This window comes from Magnolia sinica, chromosome 19 (assembly GCF_029962835.1).
Source record: "Magnolia sinica isolate HGM2019 chromosome 19, MsV1, whole genome shotgun sequence".
Taxonomy (NCBI): domain Eukaryota; kingdom Viridiplantae; phylum Streptophyta; class Magnoliopsida; order Magnoliales; family Magnoliaceae; genus Magnolia; species Magnolia sinica.
In genome coordinates, this window is record NC_080591.1 from 26,258,025 (window position 1) to 26,266,386 (window position 8,362).

The window sequence follows — 8,362 nt, forward strand, 5'->3', positions numbered from 1 at the left end:
TGTTCTAAAACACCAACCAGAATCCGGTATAGATGTAGGTACCTTGGAGCGGGACGCATTGGACGATGTCGGTACAGGCAATGACAAGGAGCGAACGCACTCCCAGACTTTGGCGGTTTCTTCTAGTTTATGGTTGGATGGTCGCGGGACATGGGCCAGAGCCCTAGTCATCGTGGAGCATTTATCTAGGTGGGTCTAGTTCCCGGTTGGATTTTCTTGGTATTGTATTTTGGACATCTTACCTGTTTAGTGGCCCGTATTTATATTTTATGATATTCTCATGCTTATGGTTTACTAAACCCGTCATTGCTTATAAATAAAGCCAAATGTGTTTAAATCTGGAGCCCATTAGGGTATACGTGGCACCCAAGAATTTAGGATTTGAGTTCCTACTCGACCCCTGAAAATCCGGGGCGTTACAGAAGGCTAACCAGATTTCTGCATCAACAGTTTGACATTGTCTATGGGAACGACTTCAAAGTCATTCTCTTTATGTATAACAGCTCAACGATGGCAAAAGGAAAAAAGAAAGCTCTGGCCTCCCGTATTGCACCAGACCTTGCACCGGCAGAACAGTCTCTCAGCCATTGGGATTCCTCTTCCCAACTTCAGGCTGATTCTGCGCCTGCTGGGCCGATGCAACGGTCCCAGAACTGAGGAGGATGACTTATATCCTTTGAGCAACAAGTTGAGATGTTGAATAACAATAAGAACTCAATGAAATAGATGTTGGAACAACTACAACCTCGTCCCACCTAGGAAGCTGGATAGGTAGCATGACCAGTGATTCCAGTGGTCCTTGAACCGTCTGTGATGGCCGCCGGTTCCCGAAGAAGCAGGCATGTTGGAACATCGAGGCCAGCACCTTCTCATGTCTCTGGCACTGCCACGCTGGCTGCCTCTAACTTGCATCACTAGTTGTAGAGAAAGAGGCGCGACAAAACCCCCGAGTTGGTGAACGAGCCAATGGCTGAGAGCAACGACCCTTGGGAAGCCGAGCTCAACGACATACGAGGTCAGTTTAACGATATTCAACAGGCTTACCTAACGAAGGCTCCGACCTCGATGGAAGCAATACTAAAAGAAATCGAGCCACCATTTACTGCTAACATCATGCATACCCAACCCCCGCCAAGATTTCAGATGCCTCAGATCGCCCTATACTCTGGAACCACTGACCTAGCTGAGCACCTGGAATCCTTTAGGGCTTGGATGGAACACCATGGCGCATCGACCCCAGTCATGTGTCGCGCATTTTCCTTAACCCTGATGGATGCGACTCAAAAGTGGTTCCAACAACTGAAGACACAATCGATCAGTTCTTTCACACAATTTAGTAGAGCATTCATCACCAACTTCATCGAAGGAAAAGAGAGCCTCAAGCCTGCTTCCCATCTCCTCAATATTGTCCAAGGAGAAGGCGAGCTGTTGAAAGATTGTATCAAGCGTTTCAACCTGGAAACGATGCAAGTATAAGCACACTCGGAAAACATCACTTTGACTGCCATGATGGGAGGTCTAAGGGAAGGGAGGTTCCTCTTCTCGCACGACAAAGACTCCCTAACAACAATGGCAGACCTCCTTAATAGGGCCCAGAAATATTTTAACGCCGAAGAGCTTTTCAACCTACGGAAAGCTGTTCGGAACAAGGGAAGCTTGGCCAAAGAGAGGCGACCTAAGGAGGAACCTGCCTTGGCCAACGGTATTAAAAGAAGGAAAGATGATGAGCCACCTAAAGGCTAGCGCTCGAACTGACGACCCGACATCAGGTTCAGCTCGCATACCCCCTCAACACAACGCCCGAGCAAGTCCTCATGGAAGTCCGAGACAAATGAATTCTCAATTGGCCGAACAAGATGAAATCCAACGCCGACAAGTAGGACAAGAGGAAGTATTGCCACTTCTACCATGACCACGGCCACTTGACCAGTGATTACTTCCACCTGAAAGAGGAGATCGAAGCCCTCATCCGCAATAGGCACTTATGTGAATACGTCAACAGGAGGGAAGAGCGATCGGACCCGAAGAGTGAGCAACTTATCAACAATGAACCCACCGAAGAAATCCACACAATCTTTGGTGGAACTGCTGGAGGAGGAGACTCGAATCGGGCTCGAAGAGTTCATGCCTGAATTATCAGTCACTGCAACTCGGAGCATCAAATCCACATCACCAGCAAGCCTTCTAAAGAGAAAAAAGTAACACCTTGTGATCTGACCTTTACTGAAGAAGACGCCCGAGGTGTTCACCACCCTCATGACGACGCCCGAGTGTTTTTTGTCATGCCCCATGCTTTTTAGTACTTTGGTATTACCTTGGATATCTAATTAATGTATGCATATGCATGGGAACACAAAAAATCTACTCTAAACACCATCACTTGATCACCCATTAATCCGACCATCTCAATTGTCTGATCTTAGGTAATGAAAGTCCACCATACATTTTCTCTTAGTTAACCATAAAACTCTACAGGCTACTTAAACGAAACTCTAGTGCTACCTGATCGTTAACCCTGAATCAAAACATATCTAGATCAACTCATTCATATCGATTAAACAAAGACGTTCTTGACAATTTAAATCATACAAATAGTTGGCCATTAGACCTACATCTTGGTGCAACTCACAATCATGCATGACCATATTGAGTGTAGATCTAAACACGGATGTACGATGTGCGTACAACATATAAGCAATACGAACACCTGAACCTTTCACCAGTATAAGGGACGATTGAAAAGACAAACTCCGTAGAATACCTTAAAAGACAACTCAAACCATTCACAGTCGAAATCGGAGCCTAGATCTTAAAATCCACACCTAACGCATACTAACCTGCTAAATAACCCTTAATTAATGATTAAAATCTCCTTAAATGCTTTTGGGGATCTATGAGATCATTGAAAAACTGGTTTTAGTACAGTTTGGTAGTTGAATGATTGGTAAACATGCGCTTTGGTGCACAAAATCACTTAGTGCGGCCTATCTGAGCCTTCAATCTAGTACATCCTTGATTAGAGGCCATTTATGGGATCTCCAAAGTAAATGGATGGAGTGGATTTCTCACAAACATTACAGTGGACCCCACGCTAGTTGCATGTGTACCGGTGTGTGCATGCACTTGCAACAAACTGAACTAGCCAGCTGGTCAAACATGTGTTGACCCAAGGATTTTGCAAAAAGGAGGAATTCTCTTCTCTTTTCCGCCCGAATGTTGTTTAAACGGAAGGCTGCTATTTGGGTTCAATCGTGGCCTACCATTACGGGCCATTGCACTGATCCAAGCCATCCATCGTGTTGGGACGGACGGACGGTAGTCCTGACCAAAACCCTATCAATCTCACACGTTTCATCATACGTGTGCGCGCACAAATCTTGGTGAAAGCGGGGTTATGCACAGTTAATTGCTGAAAATAGGAACTCCGTTACTACACGTTAGCTGGAAATCTGAGATATATTTCTGCCCTTAAATCCTACTCCTTCATCCGACCAATCTCAACTTAACGCCTTAGGGTTTTGCAACAGGAAAAGAGAGCCGACGTAACCCTTAGACTTGGAACCCACTGAGAAATGGTGGTCATCCGTTCAAATGGTGGGTGCCATAAGGTCTTTGAGACCCATCTAAACCATCCAGAGCCATTAGACTCGAAGGTTAGCCACCCGATTTAGTTCTGCCATTAACAGGGTGGTCGTCTTCTTCGTTTGATCAAGAAACCCATTAACTTGGGTAGTGGCCCACTCATTGATCAGAACCTCTAGTTTGATTGACTAGCAACCCAGAAATTGATTACATGTGTCTGATCAGAGCCATGCATCTTATTTTTAATACGAATCATCCAAATGACACCATGTTGCATATAGGTTCGCAACCGACTCGGCTAACTAATCGTGTGATTAGTTAGCATCCGAGAATTCTACAATGGGATTAGAAGGGCCTATAAAACGCTACCCGTTAGGGCAGCCCTTTCCAAAAATGGAAAGAAAATTAGAAAGAGGAAGGGGCGCCGCTTCTAGTGCCGCACCCAGTTGAGTCGACTCGACTCGAGTCGCTGTAAATCGGGCCAAGTCCAGCACCTCACTAGTTTTCCTAACCAAAAAAGAAAAGAGATAAAAGGGAGTATAGAAGAAGAAAGAAGAAAGCAAGGAAGAAAAGAAAGGAGGAGATGAGTCAAGAAGAAAGATCATTAGTAGAGAAGGCTCGAGTCTGGGTCTGAGTTGGTGCCACACCAACTTGACTCGTCTGAGTCACTGCCGAGTTAAGGTGAGACTGATCGAGCCTGGATCCTCATGATCATTTCAGAAGGAGAAGATCTGCAGGATAAAAAAAGAGAAGGAAAGTAAGAATGAGAAGAAGAGAGGGAGAGCGCTTTTCATCTATTGCCACACTGAGTCATTCGACTCTGTTCAAATCACTGCGAGTTGGCTCGGGTTCATCGAGTCCAATTGTTGGACTTTAGTAGCAGAGAAAGGAGAAGGAAGAAAGAGAGAAAGAAGAAGAGGAGAGGGGGCACGGTTCAGCAGACTTGATCACAGAATTCAGGACGCTGCTGAGTCGACCCGCTGGCTTGACTTGGTCCAACCCCTGAGTCACCACCCAACCTTTGGTCTAGTTTGGGGTAGTTCTGGACTTCCAGAGAGAACAAAGAGAGGCAGGGAAAGAAGGAGAAGAAAAGTGACTCGAGAGAAAGGAAGGAGATTGTTTCGAGTCGACGCACGAGTGGGTTGAGTTGTCAACTCGGTAAGGTAACTCTTTACTTTCATACTTTTCTGAGCTAAATTAAAGACCAAATTAGGATTATTATTAGTTTTTAATATTTTCATTGTAGGAAAAACCATTTATCCTCATATTGGAATCCACCTCTTTCAATCATCAAAGTTGGCTGTCCTATGAAGGTGAGTTAGCCATATATCCCCTAATTTGAGTATCAATTATAGGTTAATTGGAATGTAGGAGTTCCAAATTCTCAATGCAAGTCTAGCAAATTGTATCCTCTTGGAACCTAGTTTGAGTGTACTTTTGCATCATCTCAAATTAGTAAGGTAAAAGACCTCTTGATCCATTCAATTAAGCTTTTCATAGACAAATATATGTTAAATGGTTGATTTGAATGTGGAAAGTGGGTTTTCCAAATTTTCACATTTTGATCCATAACCATTGGAGTACATTTGAATCCATTAAATCCTAACCATTCGTGTATGGTATTTTAGGCTAGAATGGGCATTTAGTGATCCTTAGTGATCTCTAATCAAGCAAGGAATGAATCCACATCTTAAGATGGGGATCACCCTTCAAGCTTTGTTACATCATGATAGTTACCCTTGTTATTTATCTTCATTCATTTATCTTAATTAATTGCTCAATATAGTATTAAGTGGAAATGATGATAATTGTTAGTCTCTAATTGAGTAATTCTTTATAAATGAATGATGATTGGACTTAAATTCAAATATCTGAACATGTTATGGATGTCAAATACCTTTGTTCTAGGTTAAGATGAACATTTTATACGTGTAAGTGCTATTGAGATTATACGTGACTTGTTTTATTACTTGTGATGACTTGATGGCATTTCTGGAGGTCTTCGAGCTAGTGAACATTTTGTCTATTAGATTAAATGGGAATTCTTGTTGTGGACTTACCATCTGGTGGAACCTTTGTGCCTATGTAGCTTTTAGGGAAAAATCCATTTCTATCGCAGAATTGAATTGAATATTTGCCCATTACGACTTTTATGGAATAATTGCCATATGTGACTTTGATGGATTTTATTTGTACAACCTAGCGATAGTAAGTTCCACTTATTGAATAACAATTGGCCACAAGTTGAAGATGTCACCTTTAAAACATCTTATTTGTTAGATTCCCATGAGTTGAGGATGTTGAATGGGATATTATGCGGAGTTGTTGGCCTATGCTGGGTGATGAATCTGATCCGAGCACAGTCCTCCCAATAAATTCAAAACCGACCTAAATGGACCCAATAGTCAACTACCTCATGGAAGGAAAGTTGCCCAAAGACCAACGAGAGGCATGCAGACTTCGATACATGGCAGCTCACTACACCATGGTCGAGGACATTTTGTACAAAAAAAAAAATTCTCTCTCCCTTACCTCAGATGCCTCCGAGCTGATGAAGCCGAGTATGTCCTAAAAGAAATTCACGAAGGCATTTGCGACAACCACTCCAACGGTCGGGCCCTCACTCAAAAAGTCATCCGAAAGAGATATTTTTAGCTGACCATCCAGACAGACACCAGGCAGTATACTCAAAAATGTGACAAGTGTCAGCGATTCGCAACGATACCCTGTCAACCGCCTGAGCAGCTGACTCCTATGACTAGGCCATGGCCTTTTGCCCAATGGGGGATTGACATCATCAGCCCCTTACCAATTGACAAGAGGCTGATTAAATTTACAGTCGTCGCAGTTGACTATTTCACTAAGTGGGCCGAGGTCGAGCCCCTGGCCAAGATTACCGACTTCGTTAGGAAGAACGTCATATGTCAGTATGGGATCCCTCACACGATCATCTTGAACAATGGAAAACAGTTTGACAACAACTAATTCTGAGGCATGTGCAAAAACCTTGAGATCCGAAACGTTTACTCATCACCATGGCTCCCTCAGGCTAACAGATTGGTCGAAGCAGACAACAAGATCATCAAGAACCATCTCTGAACCAAACTTGAGAAAGCTAAAGTAGCCTAGGTAGAAGAGCTTCCCCACATTCTCTGGGCATATCGAACTACTACCCATATGGCTAAAAACCCCTTTCTCTCTCGAGTCCTAGCGTCCATATGCCAGATTCCGATCCTGGGATCCTACAAGGAGGATTTTTTTTTGTATATACATTTAACTCGTAATAAGCATAACCACAAGATTACCCAATTGACAAAGGCAACATCATCATCACATATCCACTAATATAATCATTTGAGTACAATGCTGAAAGGGAAAATACATATATCGAAATCAAAGCTCCAGAATACAACTGCACGCTCCAAGCTCAACGCTGCTGCAACCTAATAACACCTGCACGCATCTATCGTGCATAAGCTTATAGAAAGCTTAGGAGGTGGTGTAAGTGTGTGCACAAGGTAAGTGCCAAGTATTCAATACAATGTCATTATCATAAAAACTGGAAGTACTGGTAATCCATAAATCGTACAATATCGGAATAAGCAAAGATACTAGCAAGATCATGAATTATCTGAGTAAGCAGAAATACTGACAAGAGCAGGAATTATCGAAGTAAACAAAAAAATACTCACAAGATCATAGATCATACTATAACAGAGTAAGCGGAAATATGAACGAGTCTATGAGCCAATCAATATCAGAATACGCAAGATATAACAGCTACGCAAACGAGGAGTCATAAAGAGCCAAATATCAAATGCCGAGAATGCAATGGGGTATATAATTCCTTATTTGTTCACAAATACGTCATCCATATCTAGACCATATAAATGCAGAAGCACAGTAACCCAAGATGTCGTATGTCGCGGATGTAATGCAATATGCGGTGCGAATGGAATGACCATGCTGGAGTGTGAAGTCGGGATGGTAGTGCGTAGTATCACAGGCTATGGGGTCTATCACAAGGGACTTCTATCCAAACCAGTCCCATACCTAAATTTGGATAGTCAGATTCAATGTGGTAAACTCCTGATCTCAGGTTAGTCGCGCGCCCCAACCGAAATCCTGGCTATTGCGAAGGCACACGTAACAACTAGTTGCATACCACCAACCCGAGTAGATAGTGAATGAATGAATGCATGAATGAGTATGCAACTCCTGCTCACTAAATCAACATATCGGTACAGTTCATCTCTGGAATCATCACCGGGGTTTAGTACACTCCAAATGGCACCGCCGCTCTCCCAGCCGCACAGTCCAAGTGAGCATAAGAAACCTCACTATCCGCCTTGCCAATAGTCCGCCAATACCTATCCGGCACGTCGATAGCGGACCCATTCACGAGCTGGTCAAACTCACCTAGTATTGCCCCCTACCCTCGGGCGAGTAAGGCCACACCCCCTCCCAACCGACCACGACACGGTGGGAGACGCGGCCTCTGGTATTTGGCACTCGGGCGCTCATGTATCCACTCGGTCTCGACGTTGGGGCATCTCCGGCCACGGAGGTTTAGGGATTTTCACCCGGGGACATCTATGGCGCCCGTATGCTAGAACCAAACATTTAGGTGTCCTATTTGGCCATCCACGATATGCCTGTGGAGGCTACGACCCGATGTCGCTAGGGCGTATAGTAATCATAATGCGAGATGCATGAGTCATACAATCCATCATGCATCGATCCCGCACATACCGTGTGCTCATGTGAGATAACCTCCACC